Source organism: Ovis aries, chromosome 4 (assembly GCF_016772045.2).
Source record: "Ovis aries strain OAR_USU_Benz2616 breed Rambouillet chromosome 4, ARS-UI_Ramb_v3.0, whole genome shotgun sequence".
NCBI lineage: Eukaryota > Metazoa > Chordata > Mammalia > Artiodactyla > Bovidae > Ovis > Ovis aries.
Window position 1 is genome coordinate 86,129,933 of NC_056057.1, and position 18,096 is coordinate 86,148,028.

Genomic DNA, 18,096 nt, shown 5'->3' on the forward strand with positions numbered 1-18,096 from the left:
TTCTTAAAATTCATATCTCTAAAAATATATGCTTGGTTTTTGTGCTAATTTTGTCCTATTAGACATATTAAATAATTAATGCAATGTATGGTTTGGTGTATGAGTACATGTGTGTATAACTTATGCACACATTACCATTTTTAAATTCCATATAAAACAATACAAAGGGAAAGTGTTAGCCACTCAGTCATGTCTGACTCTTTGTGACCCCATGGACTGTAACCTGTCAAGGTTCCTCTGTCCATGGAATTCTCCAGGCAAGTATACTGGAGTGGGTTGCCATTTCCTTCTCCAGGGGATCTTCCTGATCCAGGGATCAAACCCAGGTCTCCTGCATTGCAGGCAGATTCTTTACCATCTGAGCCACCAGGGAATACAATACAAAGTCTGTATTAATACAAAGCTTAATAAATAATATTCACATTTGTTTCTCTATAACACAATTATGTAGGTAATGGTTAGGTATGTTTTAAAATAACATAATCCATTAAATTTGAAGCTGTTCATAGAGCATTTACATTTATGTACAATTCTTCTCAAGTTCCTATACTGCGTAAATTTAACAAGACACAAAATATGGTTCTGTTTTTGACATGTACACACAGTAGTTGTGGTGCATGGGCTTAATTCCTCCACAGCATGTGGAATCTTCCTGGACCATGGATTGAACCCATGTCTTCTGCACTGGCAGGCAGATTCTTATCCACTGAGCTACCAGGGAAGTCCAAAATGCAAAAATGTATTTCTTAACTGAACTTCTTAATAGTTATATTTATTATTTCTGTATTTGTTACTTTTACAATGTGTTGCTTTTCATTTATGTCTTTTCCTGTTTCTAACAGAGACTAGTCATGCCTACACACATGTCAGTTCAGGGGCTTCTTGTGGCAACAAATACCTGAGTACATATAGAACGGCTTGAGTGAAAACTCAGGAGGCTACAAAAGAAAGGGATGAATGCGCAGTATTTTCTCCCAGCCGGCACCTCTCCTGAGATCAGATTTATGCCATTCCATTTGCCGCTTAATAGGTATTTTAGTCATAAGAATGGACGAATATTGTGTCTTTTTCAGTCTCCATTACAATTTCTGTGATGAGACTATGGTATGGAAATGTTAATGTTTTATATATTTTTGACAGTAGTAATGTACAATTCTATTTTGACCTTTCCAGCGTGATACAGATCGATTAGCTGGGCACTTTATTTCTTCCTTTGTCTACTGCTGTAATAGTCTATCAAGAAAAAAAGGGCAAAATGATCAATCAATCACACTTTCTAATGTTTTAGATAGTAGTCCTCCAATTTTGCCTAGTTAAGATAGACATATATTCATTGTTTAAATACACCCATAAATATATTTAGGTCAGCATAGTGTTCTATTATTTTTAATATATCATTATAAATTTTTTCTTCTGAATTTTAGTTTTATTTAATATCTAATCTCATGGTCTCCACTGCCAGTTATACAATTTTTTTTTAAGCAAGAAAATAGCTTTTAGCTTCTACTTCCTAGGAATTTGGGGTGCTTTTTTTTAAAAAAAGATTTTTCTAGGTATGTTGGACAAAGTAGCGGAGTCACGGGTATTATTCAGGATAGTAAAAGATCTTGAGGTTTCTGCACATACAAGCAACATGACTGAACATTTGAATGCATACTTTCAAGTTATTTACTTATGATAATGCAGACAGAAGAAAGAACAATCCAAGTCTCTCCTTTTTGGACGATCCACATATTACTGTATAGTTTAAACTGATTGGTTCTTATTTGTTTTGTTCAAAGTTATCTCTGTTCTGAACACCAAACATTCCACTCTGAAAACTCTATATGCAATGTCAAAATCACTGCATTACAAGTGGGAGAGAGGTTTAATAAGTAGTGTCCTGCTGGATCTGGCTCACTCTTAAGGAAATCAATTAATAGCAATACTGTGATTAACAGCACTGTAGGCTGGGTTCCCAGAGTCAATAATTTCCATTTTCACCACTGCAGGGATACATAAAAGAAATACAATCTTTTATCCTGAAGTTAAAACTAGTGTTTTTGCCACCTCTTTGACAGCTTTCAAAGCATTGCAAATTATTGAGGGTCACTGCTTATGTAGTCTAGGTGGCTATTATGCTTTTGATTTCCAGTAGGAACATATTATTTGAATATTTGGAACATAAGTATAGTGTGCACCTCTTTCCAAAGTGAATTTAAAAATGTAATACAGTCTCACTATTTTGGGAGGACCCAGCATGGTTTGAAATGCTATAAACAAAAAGAACTGGAATTTCTTATCTTTTCCCCTGATAACCTTTGACTTTCCCTCGATTTTTCCAACACAAGGTAGATTATACTGTTTTGTTAAACATAAACTATAACTCATAAACCTGTAACCCTGGAGTGTTCCCTTCCTAAGTTATCTCAAGAGGAAATCTAGGCATCAGCATGATAACTTTGTCTCACATACCATCTATACCCGATGGATAGTCAAGGCTGCACTTCCCCTCCTTACCTTCTCTGCTACCACTGCCTCCTACATTCACCTCATATCTGTCCAGTTCTCAATTTGTGACAGGCACTCTGTCTTGAATTTTACCTGGATTTTTATACCTATTTATGGTTGCTCATCGGAGAAGGCAATGGCACCCCACTCCAATACTCTTGCCTGGAAAATCCCATGGACGGAGGAGCCTGGTAGGCTGCAGTCCATGAGGTCACTAAGAGTCGGACACGACTAAGCGACTTCACTTTGACTTTTCACTTTATGCATTGGAGAAGAAAATGGCAACCCACTCCAGTGTTCTTGCCTAGAGAATCCCAGAGACGGGCGAGCCTGGTGAGCTGCCTTCTGTGGGGTCGCACAGAGTTGAACACAACTGAAGCCACTTAGCAGCAGCATGGTTGCTCATGCCTCTAGGTTAGCCTCATCCATGACCTTCATGTCCCTGCTGTTAGATCATCTTAATGTCTCTAGATACAAAATTTAAAAGGATTCACATATCTTTTAAAGTTTGGATCCATAATCACATATTCCTTTAAGAATTGGCTACTATTTAAAATTACCCAACAATACTAAGAAATCAGGTTCTAGACTACATTATTAGCATAAACTAATCTTTATGCTCAGGTTTCATTTAACTGACTTGCCAATTGCTTAATTTCATTCTACTCAATCTCTTTAACCTACCAATCTAGATTATATAGCCCTACTATCTGCCCCCATAACAACTTGTGCTTCCTTTTATTTTAGCACTGATCACTTTGCATTTCTGTTTTATCTTAGGTAAACCTTTAACTCTGAGATCATTGTAGGTTCATAAGTGGTGGTAAGAAAAAATGCAGAGTGATCCATGAGCCCTTTATCCGATTTCCCCCTCTGGTAACATATGCAAAGCATATTACAGCCTGGGTATTGACATTGATATAATCCACTAATCTCACTCAGGTCTACTCAGATTTATTGGACTCTGTGTGTGTGAGCATGCATATTTGTTTATATGCAATTTTAGCACAAATGTAGGCTTATGTATCATCTCTATGGTCAAAATACAGAACAGCTTCAACACCACAAGGATTCCTCAGTTGCCCTTAATGTTATTCCCCTCTTTGTTTTAACTTATTCTGATTCATAATAAACTCCATGAGATTGGACCTATTGCTGTTTAATAAATATTGGTTATTTTCTGGTTGGATGCTTTTGTGTGGTATCTGTGCATGTGTGTGAATGTTTGGATGGATAGATAAACATATGTATACAAACATGCAAATATAGTTCTTTGAATTTGCTTTTGATTAAGTTGATCTTGATGAAAGTTCTTGTCACTATCTTTGATTTCACATCCAAATGTTTTATTTCTTTTAATATAGTAATTGCTATATAATGCTACAGCAGAGCACTTTGTTGGAAAGAGTGTGGGGGGTGTGTGTGTGGTGTGATGCTAGAAATTTGACCCTAAAATGCTTAGTACAAATTGTGGCACACAGAATACAGTGTTTTGGAAGCTTGGATATCAGGAAATGTGTGATTTAGCACTTCGCATGATTACTGTGATTCACACATATTTGAATTCATGCTAATGCTCTGTGCTAAATTCAGTTAGGTGCCAAGATTTTGAATTTGGGTGCATCCACAATATTTTCCCCTTTTCTGTTTATCTGCTTATTGTGATTGGCGATTACCAGCAGCTGTTGTGCACATTTGCTGATAATAAGAAATGTTTAGAGTTCTGTATCCAGTTTCTCTTGCTTCAAACCTTCTGTGAAAATCAGCTTATCTACATTTGGCTTTGACTTGGTAAGATTATCTTTTCCCTGTGAGTTTAGTCCTTCCATCATGGGTATAAATCACTGTGATTTGGCACACAGAGATGTTGGCTAGAGAGAACAGGCAAGAACAGGGCTCATTCTGGCTCAGTAATTGGAATCAACCCTCATCCCTTAAAGATTTAGAGTTGGTCATCACACATGCTTGTTTGTATATCCTTGCATTGTTAACTGGTCCCTGGGGTTAGAAGACTGTTTTTTTAATAGTGCTTCTATGAAGAAGATCCAACCACAAAATGCTGCAAATGGATTCTCAGAGATTCCTCATATTTGGATGTTAGTGCGAGTGTGAGGTTACCAAAGGAAGATTTCAGAGATAGTCAGCAGGCATTCTTCGGTTCCATTTGCACATTTCAGTCATGCTATGTGATCTAGAATGGTATATCTTGAAGCAGAGTCTAAAAACCCACATTCTCTTATCCAGTTCATGTCCCTGTGAGTATATTTGTGCCAGAGTAGATAATATAAGAGTGGCTAAGACAGAATGAGACAGATCCACTGATTGAGAGGAAATGGTAATCTTAATTCATCTTAAGTAACTTCTTTAGCAAAGCTCATATCATTTACTTAAGTTAACATGGAAATATGGTTCCTCACACTCAAGTTTTAACAGACTGTATATGAAACAGTTTATCTGTGTCAGTAGCCTCTACTCAGTAATCTGAAATACTTCAAATGCTTCTAAAGCCATTTTTGTTTAACTTTAGGTAAATGAGTTTCATTCTGTTAGCTTCAGCAGAAGAAAGGATATTCATTCATAATTCCATAATTCTCAGTCTGAGAATGATGAAATAGTTGTAAAATTTGCTGTTTATTAATATTACCTGGGAGGCTTTTAAAACCCTTGATGTCCAGGTAATACCCTAGACCAACTAAGCTGGGCTTATGGGAATGGGACCCAGGCAGCAATATTTCTTTCAAAGTTCACAGGAGATTTGAAGCAGCAACCAAGTTTGAAAACCAATGATTAATCAATCATTTTTAGGTAGTCATATCAAAATAGTCATTGTCTCTGCCTTATTGGGGTAGAAGTCTCACATTGATATTTTTCATTGGTTCTGCTTTACCATTATAAGCACCCCCCTTAATGGTGAGCTCTAAATATTAACAAAATATTTTGTAAATAATTTTTTACAGAAAATCTCAGAGTTCTTATTTCTGTGTGCTAACCCATCTTAACAAAACTCATGATGGCTTCTCTGTTAGTTTTAAGTATGAGAGACATAGTTACATTCACTAAAATGTAGAGAGAACAGTTTGATCTTTGACAAGTGTACGCATTCATGTTCACCCTTCAATCAAGACATGCATTTTCACTGTTCTTACTTCCATCTCCATGCAACGCAATTTTTAATGACTGGATAGTTTTGGTTTGTATGAGTACGTGTATGTTTGTTGGTGTCATATTGATATACATTTGTGTCATTTCTATTTCCTCCAGTATAAAATTTAAAATCAGTATCTATTTACATATATACTGTGCATATGTACAAAATTTCTTCAGGATAGATAGCGAGAAGTAGAAACCTTCAGTCAAAGCACATGTATCTATTTACTTTTAATAATACCTCCAGTTTACCGTAAAATCTATTGTTTTAGATGGCAGGCCAGTTTTCCTTCAGGTTGTGGAACTAAGGATCCAGATGATGACCTCTATGACCATGTAGAGCAGGGCTTTACATTGGACTGTGAATACTGTAGTGTCTTTCAGCAGAGGAGCTGACTTTGCCTTCTCACTTATTGCTCCGCCATATTTATTGTGAAAGTACGGATTTAATTTAAGCTTTGCTACTCTTTTCCCACCCCACGAACCATGGAAGAAGTCCCCATCACTTTGAGTTTAGAAGTTTATTTAGAGGTAAACATAACAGTCCAGCTATTCTTATAGCCATGGGTGGTTGATGTATTTCTCAAGCAGCTCTTCAATTAAGTACGTATACTCAGTTGACTTTGTTTCTGAACTTTGAGTTTCTTAGCAGCGTCCATGGCAAAGCCTCTTATGCATTAGTTCTGTTTTGTGCCTGTTTTGGCTTTTTTTTTTTTTTTTTTTTTTTCAAAATATGGTATCATTGGAGAAGGCAATGGCAACCCACTCTAGTACTCTTGCCTGGCAAATCCCATGGACGGGGGAGCCTGGTTGGCTGTCGTCTATGGGGTCGCATAGAGTCGGATGTGACTGAAGCGACTTAGCAGCAGCAGCAGCAGCATGCTATCGTTTTCTATTAATTTCTGTTACCCTTCCATTTCTTGCTTTATTGCTATTATATATTTAAAATATCCTTCCTACTAATTCAAAGGGGTTGAATTGAAAGTAGGTAGAAGGAAATAATAAATGCACGTGTCCTGTCTGTCTCCTGCAAACAGAACCCCTATTTTGCTTCCAAAAATCACAACACACATAATTTCAATAACTGTGATCAACTCATAATATAGAATATTGAATATCTCCTCAAAATTTTATTCTCTTGTATATAGCATTTGATTTAAACTATTTGCTAATACTGGTATATTCTTACTAAGTATTTTTGATTGTTTGTTTGTGCATGCATGTATGGATGGATATATATCTGTTGGAGTTCAGAGGGAGCTTCAAACTAAGATAATCCTCGACTCAGAGTCATGGCTGAAGAATGGATAGTGCTTGATTCTATAAGGAGATTATGCAAACCTTTGCTGCCTTCTCTGCTTTTCTGAGATTCCTGTAACTACCTTTTCTGGATAAAAATGTAAGACTCCAGATTCTCAAAATCTTTAGGCACCAAGGCATTTCTGCTCCTAATCTCATTCAACGTGTGAGAAGAAATGGGGTGGCATTAAAATTGGCTTAGATGAACTGGAACAAGTCACAGTAAAAAACACAAGAAACCACCGACTTAAGAGAAAAGTAACAGAATTTAGTGTGTCGGAAGGCCTATTTCCAGTTTTTAAATTTAATGCTAATCCAACTATTGCACAAACGTTTTGCAGAAAAGTGAGCATTAATAAAGGTCTTCTTTGACAGAAGATTCTTCTAGATATTTTAATATTTTGATCATGGCTAACCAAAAAAGAATTCAGGTGTAGGTTTTTTGCTTTCTTTTGATTTGCTTTTGCTTATCTGTAACAAAAAGTAAGATAATGAAATGGGAAGAAATTTGCCTTGGCTTATTTAGTGGCAACCCATAGGACTCCTTCATATGCATAGCTCTTAGACCAAAGGAGATCAGGGACTCTGACCTTGAATGTGCATGGCATAATATATACAGCTTGATAAATCAGAGGTCTCTAGATCATCTTGGGAAATTTTAGTAACTTTAGAATCATGACCCTTATTAATAATTTTCCAGTTAGGCACAAAGATATTTTAATAATATATAGAACTATGGCTTATTTATAGGTTTTACATTTTCTAAATGCTTAAAATTTTATGTACAAATTTTGATAACTGTGCTTCAAAAGAACACACTAATTTCAGCATACATATGTGTTGAAATAGAGAAAAATTCAGGTCCAAATTAGGGTGTTATCATTTTGAACCATTATTGTAAGAGTTATAGAGAAGTATTATAAAAACTTGATTTTCACATATTTGAAATACATGATTAAGAATATTAGGGCACTTCAACCAAAAAGTGGTACTTTAAAAGAACTCTCCATTAAAATAGAACATTTTTCCTGGGTTAATAATGGTGCTACTAGTACTTTTAGGTTGTTTGCAAAGTGTAACATATTATTAACTATAAAGCAAAAATAAATAAATATAAATATGCTGCTGCTGTCCGACTCTGTGTGACCCCATAGATATACAGTTGGTTAATTTTTTATCTGATCAAATGAATTTATTTGATCAAAAAGTAAGTGAATCATATTAACACTAACAGGCTGTTTACCTATAATATATACATTTCATAAAAATAGAATGAGAACTTACAGATTCTGTGCAAGGTACAGTAGGATAAGCTGCAGTAACAAATATATACAAAATGTTAAACACTTAAGCAAAAAACAATGTATCTAATAATGTAGGACCGATATTCCCTGTCAATGAGAAAAGATGTGTGCATGTGCAATAGTTGTCATGGGGAGATGATCATGGTGGTTCTTGCATTTGAATCCCAGACTAATAAACATCTTCCGTCTTCAACATGTGACCTCTCTATTCTAAGCAACAGAAACAACAACAATAAAAAGAGAAAGGGAAAGTTTAGCACATCGACGAGTGCTCATAGGAAACTTTATGCATCTGTCCTAGAGGTAGCACATAGTACTCCCTTCTGATTACTCTGATTGTAATTTAGTTTTGTAGCCACATTTAGCTTCAGTAAAGGTCAGTAAAGATGGTAATCTCTGCAATGTGCCCAGGTGAAAAACAAGAGAAATAGGAAAACAAAAACAAGAAAAACAATATGTATAATTAACTGATTTCTGAATTCAAGTTTGCTTTCTTTATGTCCATGGATCTTAAACACTTGAAGAGACTATTTAGTTTCCTCATAAATATGATCTGTTGCTTCTTTTTAGAATGCAACATGCCTTTTAGCTCTTACGTGTTGCATACATGAGTATATGCATGTGGACACACACATACACATACAGAGATTGATTGTGTACTTGGAAGAAGCCAAATTTGAAAATTTGAAAGGTAACTTTTCTGACTCTAGGGTACTGGTTTGGTTTCCTCTTGAACAATCAGCTGTGCTGCATCCTGCCAAGGGAAGACATGGAGACAGGGAAGGTCTTAGGAATGGGAGAAGCTGCAGGATGTGGCCCCAGAAAAAAGCAGCCCATTACACAATCACTTGTGCTGTAAGTACAGTCACAGCTCAGAGAGACTTCCCCTCTTATGAAAAAGGGTGCTGCCGAACAGTAGAAACAAGAGACTTCTGAGAAATTAGGAGCCCGAGACAGCACAGAAGCAGGTAAGATAACCTTTGTCATCTTACACAGCTGTGGTTGCCTCTAGGCCTGTTTCTAAAGCTTCTCTGTCCTTTGCAGAAGGAATCATGAAGCACAGAGATTTCTGACTGAGCACAGTTAGATTTCAAGGACTTAACCACCTACACATGGATCATCTTTCAAGAATCTTCATACACTTTGAAGACTCTCCCTTCCATTTTCTGTTTTGCAGGCCTTGAAAGTATTATGCCACAAGATTGGAACGTTCTCCTTTTTTCTACCTCTGCCACCCCCTCAAGTCTGTTTAGCTGAAAATTGTTTTCTTCAGATCCCAATAGTCTTGATTCTTTGAACATCCTAGGCTGAATGAGCTCTCCCAAGTCAGAGTTGCTCCTTTAGCAGTCTATATTTCACCTTGGAGACAAGATGCTGTACTTCCATTGTTCTGTTAAATGCTTGCCTTCCCCTATTAAACAGGAAACATCCTGAGGACAAGGACAATCCACATTACACCACCCAGAGCAGAGCACAGACACCCCTTGGCAATAGTAGGTGCAGTAAATAGGGCAAAAAAAAAAATTGTTTTGTTATATATCTTCCATGCATGCATGCTAAGCCACTTCATTCCTGTCCGACTCTTTGTGCCCCTATGGACTGGAGCTTACCATGTAGCTCCTCTGTCCATTGGATTCTCTAGGCAAGAATACTGGAGTGGGTTGACATGCCCTGCTCCAGGGGATCTTCCTGACCCAGGGATCGAACCTACGTCTCTTAGCTGCACTGACAGGTGGGTTCTTTACCACTAGCGCCACCTGGGATGTAGCATATATCAGTCAACACTTACCATAGACCATTCACATATCTGAAGCAATTATTTTAACCTACAATTCCAGAAAATTGTGAGGACTCAGAATTGAAGGTATCCTGCTTTGTTCTGAAATCAAGTGTTTCCTGTGTTTATTTCAGTTGACCAAGCACATGAGTGGCCAAGACTGTAGCACACCTGTAGATTATCTTGCTTGTGTATGTTTATGCCTTAGAAGGTTATAAGTATGTGAATGGAAATTGCAGTTCCATCCGTATAGCCAAAAATTAAAAAAAAAAAGTAATTTAAAACAAATATTCCTTCTATGGATCAGTAGATTCATGTGTTAAAAAGAGGTCACAGAGCTATAAAGATAAGGTGTTAGGATGGCAGTATTTTCCAAAGTTATAGAAAGGTGACATATCTAAGTATTAATAATTAAGAACATAGATTATGGAGCCAGATCATGCATGTGTGCTAAGTCGCTTCAGTTATGTCCAACTCTTTGCAACCCTGTGGACTGTAGCCCACCAGGCTCCTCTGTCCATGGGATTCTCCAGGCAACAATACTGGAGTAGGGCGCATGTCCTTCTCCAGTGGATCTTCCTGACCCAGGGACTGAACCTGTGTCTCTTATGTCTCCTGCATTGGCAGGCAGGTTCTCTACCATTAGAGCCACTGGGATCTGGATCTCCCAGAACTGGAGTTCAGATCTCAGTCCCACTGCTTGTATAACTTTTAGGGAGTGATATAGCTTCTCTGTGCAACTAGTTCCTCATTGGTGGTAAAAACGAATGAAAATAATATCTTTTATATAGATTAGATCATACAGATTTTGCTCCTTTCCCAACAACTCGTCCTTTTTCATTTGCTTATTAATTTTCAGAAGCATTGTACATAAATATTAATATTTACTTTTGGAAGCATCAACAGAATATGATTTCTGAAATTGTGTAGTAAATCGGCCATTGAAATAAGAACTCTACTGACTTATAAATTCAATATTATTTTCGTTAGATTACACTTCACTAATGGTTATATATATTGCAAAACTTAAGCCAGTACCATGATTGTATTTTTTTTTAAGATACCCTATAGAAACTAAAATTTAGGCCTGAGATATTTCATCAAGACTGTGTTCTTACTTTCAGATGGAGAAATGTTGAACAGCACTAATAATACGCAGTAATAGTGTTAACATCTCAAACTAGGAAAACTCTATCAGTCACCAAGGAACATTTTGCTTTGTGCAGTTTAGTATTTTCTTAATAAATGCTGATCCATTCTACTTGAATCAAACCTGTAGATAGTGCTTACAAAGCATAATATTTTTCGATCTTTTAAAAATGAAAGGGAAAAAACTGTAGGCAGCACACAAGAAAAGCCACTCTTAGTGCTAGCCAGAAAATGTTAGGTGTTAGGTGTGAAATGATGTGTATAACAGTTAAAAGATTATGTTGCAATCAGAACGAACAAGCTGTGGGCATGGATCATAGCAGAGTGGCTCTGCTCTAATATGCTAAAACATAAACCAGTGACATAATTTGCCCTGATTGTGACAATATTGCCTCTTAGTTTACAATTTTATGCAGCACTATTCTGTGGACGCCTTTAATATTATTTTGAATGCTCTAGAGTTTTCCTATAAGCTTCACATGTATTGCTTAGAATTTGGTCATTGTAATTATAACCTGAAAGTCAATTCAATATCCTTTAAATTAAACTTGGCATCTGTGGCTTAGCTACACTGTGTAGAATATAATTCTATTTTTTTTAGTCTAGATGGTCAATTATAGTGTTCTACCACATGCAATCATTGTGATCAGTTTATCTAGGTCTGCTTATAAAGGAAATATGTGATCATCTATGGGGGAGGGGGCGAATTTTATACCGTGAATCTGAAAAATGTCCCTTCCTTAGTACATAGGAAGGGAGAGATTTGGCTTAATAGTGTATAAATAACATTAGAAAATATAATTACTAAGATACAATCTCAATATTTTGCCCACGTTTAGCCCAGCCATTTTATAATGCAGACACTATCACTGATGTCTTACACTCCGGGCCTAAGATTTCCTTATCAAATATTGAAAAACAAAGTCATATTTTCACAGTTTCATATTCATTGACTGCAGGGGAGTGGAACTATCCATGGTCCTTAATCTATTCTCATGACTGAAATGCCTCATGGACTCTGTTTACTTAGTAAGTACAATCCAGTACTGTGTTCACAGCCCAGGTCTACCATTTAATTGTCTTTTTAGGTAAATTAAATTTTTACTTTATACCTATTTCCCAAATGCATCCCTATATAATGTTAACTATAGTATAATGTCTATACCACAGGATTCTGAGGATTAAATAAGCAGGTACTTAGAAAGCATTTACCACATGCCTAATAACTTATTGCTTACTAAATATTAAATGTTAGTATTACTGTTTTAAACAATAAAAAAATATATATATTAATTCCTCTTTAGTAGTATTCTTTCCACAGAACTCCTACTGCTGAGTAGTAAGTAGTATTTCTCAAAATAATCAATATGTGCAAATGTTTTAACTAAATTGATGATGAAATAAGAATGAATATAGGCAAGATAAAATTTCAGGTAAAGCTTTCAAGAAGAGCAGTTATGTGATGTATCTTAAGTAATTTCACTTTTAAGCAATAATCAATTTATTTTTTTATTTTTAAGTGCAATATGTAAAACACTAACAGTTCTCTTTTCAGAGGATTTGATTCACTCATAATAAGCATTTAGAACTCTCTATAAACTATCTAATTACTATTTAATAGAATGATCTTAACGTTATTGCATTATAACTAAGGAAACACACACATTTCCAAGAACTCTTAAGAGTGTGCATCTGTCAAGTATTTTTTGAAAAGGCAATCAAAATAACTGAGAAACTTATTTTTTATGGATGATATAATCCAAATGCAGATGCAGTAGGATATTCTCTGCATATTCTGGAGTTTAATGACCAATCTCATCTTCATTCACCATTTTTCAACTACTTCTGCTTAAAAGGATAGAAGTAATTCCAAAATCATCTTTCGTACAAACACAATATACTGCTACAAAATAGAAGAGCTGTAGGAAATGCAAATGTAATACATTCCCTGAGCAAAACATTAGCCCCTTACCTCTGATGTTTCTTCACAGCTTTACCTTTGAAAGGCACTGCCAATTGGAAATCAGCAAACTGTGTGAAATCTTTCTATAGTGAAATTGCACAAAATCCAGCAATTATTAAAGTTAGATAAAATTAAATACAAAAAAACCTGCATGATAAACAGAATGACACATGATTTTTACATTTATTGGTTGCAGATAATATATTGAAGTTACTTTTTGGCCCTTTCTGTTTGGGATAAAGACCATCATTGACTTTGGGATACTGAAGGATCAGATGTTACCATGCCAAATGGGAAATAATGATCTTCTTATCCAGCAATTAATTGCCTTTATAAAACAAATACATTGTACCATAATGAAAAAAAGTTATATTTCCTGAGCAAATATCTCATAAGTCATTGTAGAAGACCAAGATTTGAGTCATTTTTAGGAGCCATAACTATTATTTTATTATTATTATTATTAATTGATCTGTGTATGCCTAAATGGCAACCCACTCCAGTATCTTTGCCTGGAAAACCCCATGGACAGAGGAGTATGGTGGGCTACAGTCCATGGGTTCACAAGGCAGACACAACTTGGTGACTAAACAGTAACTTCCATCTAGCCACTTCAGTTACAAACATCTTTCTTTTCTTTTTTTTTAATGAAGTAAGTGAGTTAGGGGCTTTTTTGTGATTTGAAATCTAGTGCTCTCAGGCAAAGGTCAACCAGACAAATCTTTTTAAATTTATTATCACAGAGCATTCATATGTTAAACTAGGTGAAGAAGTGGGAATTTTTAATCCAGTCTCAGGATTTAAGGTTTTTTGCTGAGGAGTCTCCAGCTCATCCCCAACCCTTTCCTACTTCTTACAGTAAGGTAATGAACTGAAAGTATTCACATTGGCAGCCTACTCCCTTCTGATTAGTTCAAAATGGGTTCCTCATCATTATTTTTCCTGTTCAACAATCTATTCAATTCCAGGATTGTGATAATGATGTTTTCTCTTATAGAGCTATTGTGCTACTTAATTAATGTTTGTTACATACTTGGAGATCCTTGGATGGTAGATGATATTCTGGTGCCAAGTACATTATTATTTCATTAAAATTAATGCCAAGATGAAACATAATGTGGAAGGTGATGGCCTGGAAATTATTTCCTATTACCAAGTGGAAAGAATATATTTGTTTGGCAGCTTTCTAAGTACAGTGTAAGCAGGTGCCCATCAGCAGACTGATACATAGAAGAGAAATATTTCATCCAGATCATTTAAATTTTAATTGAATATTTACAAAGTATACAAAGTCTGGGTTTCATTTGCAAAGTGGAGACTCAGACCAGTTACTTGTGAGAGGACAAATAGAAACCTGTAAAGAAAAAAAACAAAGTTTCAAGTTAAATCACCAAAAAACATTTACTGTAGTGAAAGAATGTGAGCCCGTGGTCCAGAAGATGGGCTTGAATCCAGGGTTCATCAGTGTTGATGTTGCTTGACACCCAGAAAATCTGTCTGGTTCACTGTTGCATTCCAGTAGATAAAATATGGGCACATACCAGGGACTCACAATCTATATGTAAATGAATAAATATGTTCATGACTTTGGGTAAGACATGTTATAATGTCAATTTATACTACAAAGTATTACAAAAATCAACTTGGATAATAGATATAAATGCTTTAAAAGTATGAAAGTGAAAGTGTTAAAGTCGGTCAGTCGTGTCCAACTCTTCTTGACTCCAAGGAGTCTAGCCTACCAGGCTCCTCTGTCCATGGGATTCTCCAGGCCAGAATACTGGAGTGGGCTGCTATTGCCTTCTCCAGGGGATCTTCCTGACCCAAGGACTGAACCCAGGTCTCTGCATTGCAGTCAGATTCTTTACCGTCTATTTAAAATATTCTATTCTAAAACCTTATTATATAAAATCTACATAAAATTAGAAATAAACTAATTTACTGACTTAGATAAGGATGCTTTCTGTTTACCCTCTCTAGTTTAAATTTCCATTTTTTAGTTTTATGCCATGTATGTTCAGAATGAGCCATACTCTGTTTCTGACGCCACAAAACAAACAACACAGATCAACTGATAAAATTGACTATAAAATTTTGAAATCCACTAACATTTATCTTATAAGACATGGAAAATATAGCCAAGGATAAATAATACATTTTAAAGAAACTCTGATACCACTACTTGGAGAAAATACTCACTGGCATTTTCAGTGTATTTCTTTCCTCTGCTGCACATATACACACATTCTCACACATATAAATACGTAGATATGTGCATGTTACATTTTAATTTCATATTCTGAATCAGTAAATATCCTCAAAATATTGAGTGGTTACTAAATAGACTTTATAAAACTATTTATTTAAAAATTAATGGCTTATCTCTCCAGTGTTTAATTAAAATAAATAATAGTGTGATAAAATGCATATGTGTAAAACTTTCATAACATTGCTTTTTATTTCCCAATCAATTGATGAGGAATTATTGTTTAAAAGATCATTAATAAAAATTTAATGTTCCTATACAAAATGTATAATAGCTCTCAAAACTGTAAGAATTACACTGCCATCAGCAGTTCCTATATTTATGCTTATTGCTCATTTATATTTCATATTTTCTGACATATGTGTCCATATCCTTTGCCAATTTTAGTGTTTTGCTTGATGCCTTTCATTTGGGTCATAATGAATTATACGTAACGTAGAGAATGCTTTTTGTGTAATAAAAACATTAATTGTCACATATTTTCACATTTGGAACAAAGTGTCTTAGGCAAGAATATGCCTTGAGTGTTAGAAGGAGAGGAAGTGGTCACTTGAGTGGAAAAGAATGAAGCAGGTAATTTAAAAAAAAATGATGTCTGAAGTTGGGGATTGAGGGCATATAGGCCTAGCAGGATATGTAACGTCATTAGCATTAACCTTGAAGTACTGTTGGAAACTATCGCAGGGTTTTGAGGAGAGAAGTCACTTAGCTTTTTAAAGCATGATTCAACTTTGGCCACTGTCTTTTTAAAATAAATTCTTATTGGAGTCTAGTTGATTTACAATGTTGTGTTAGCTTCAGGTGTACAGCAAAGTGAATTAGGGATACATATACATACATCTACTCTTTTGTGGATTCTTTTTCCATACATCCCATTGCAGAGCATGGAGGAAAGTTCCTTGTGCTGTACAATAGGTCCTTATTAATTATCTGCTTGGCTACTGTCTTAAGAATAGTCTGTGAAGGAGGCAAAGTGAAAGCAGAAAGACAAGTTAGGAAATAACTACAGAAATCGGGAGAAATGATGTAGCCTTTTAAATAGAGAAGCAGTAAAGATGGTAAGAGAAAACCAGGTTCTGGAAATATGTTAAAGGTATTGCTAAAAGGATAGTTAATTAGACATTTCTTCTGCTATGATATTGGTGATTATATATACAAGTTAGTTTTCAGGGGATAAATCTGAATTGGAGATGTAAATCTTAGAATTGCTGGCACAGAAGTAATACTTAAAACCGGGAAGGAATGAGATCCCACAAGGAAAATAGGAGAAAAGGAACATGCAGTGAGCTCCGGGCCACTTTAACACTGAGAGGAAAGAAAGGAGGGAAGAGACAGCAAAGAAAGCTGGAAAAGGGGCAGAGGAAATGCGGTGTGAGGCAAGTAAGGAAAATCGAAGACAAGAGCATGGGCAGTTGTGACAAACGCTAATCCTCAGTCAGGTGTGCTGATAACTTAACAACTTAGAAGACATGAGCACCATGTCGTGGGCACACGCCTAATTGGATTGGGTTTCAGTGAGAATTTGGAGTGGAAGAGAGGAGGGGAGACAAGTCATTCAAGGATATTTTGCTGTAAAATGAGAATAAAACAATGATTAACCAGCAGGCTGGGAAAGTCAATTCAAGACAAACTCTATATTTTATTTCATATTTAGAGTGTCGACTTGTAAACTAATGAGAATTATCTAGTAAAGAGCTAGGATTTGAATGTGTAAACTAAACAGGCAAGAATTACTGTAGCAAAGATTGGTTTTACAAAGGAACAGGAACAACTGAGTCACGAAGTTAGGTGCAAATGAGGAAGGTGTGTAGACATGGTAATGGGAGCCTGTGGAAACTGTGTTTTCACAATGTCTGATCCTTATTCCTTGGTCATATGTTTCCTTAAGTGAACATCCTAATTTTTGATGTAGTCAATTTTACTAATCATTTCCTATAGGATTTGTAGTTTTCACATCTTTCATTAAAAGGTCTTCCTTTACTTGATGTGATGAAAATCTATTCCTAAACAGTTCACCCTTGAACAACATGGGTTTGAACAGCATGCTGTGTTGTTGTTCAGTCATGTCTGACTCTGCAGACCCACGGACTGCAGCACGCCAAGCTTCCCTGTCTATCACCACCTGCCGGAGCTTACTCAGACTCATGTCCATTGAGTCAGTGATCCAATCATCTCAATCATCTCAACCTCTGTCATCCCCTTCTCCCCCTGCCTTCAATATTTCCCAGTATCAAGGTCTTTTCTAATGAGTCAGCTCTTTGCATCAGGTGGCCAAAGTGTTGGAGCTTCACCACCAGTCCTTCTGAGAGAGCCAGTTCCTAGGCAGGTTGATAAGAAGTCCAGGGTCCCCAAGGAGGAGAAAGGAGTCTGGGGCTCTTGAAGTGGAATTAGGGGTTTGGAATTCTCAAGGAAGAGGAAAGGGCAAACATCTTTTTTTTTTTTTCCCCTGTACATTCCTTAGTCTTAGTCACATAAAATGACTTTTTCTTTAAGCCTGGAATTGATGATTACACAACAAACTCAGTTTAAACTCTGTACTAAGGATTATATTAGTAATAATCCTTAGACCATTCACTAGACCATTCAGGTATGACCTAAATAAAATCCTTTATGATAATACAGTGGAAGGGAAGTGAGAAATAGATTTAAGGGCCTAGATCTGATAGATAGAGTGCCTGATGAACTATGGAATGAGGTTCCT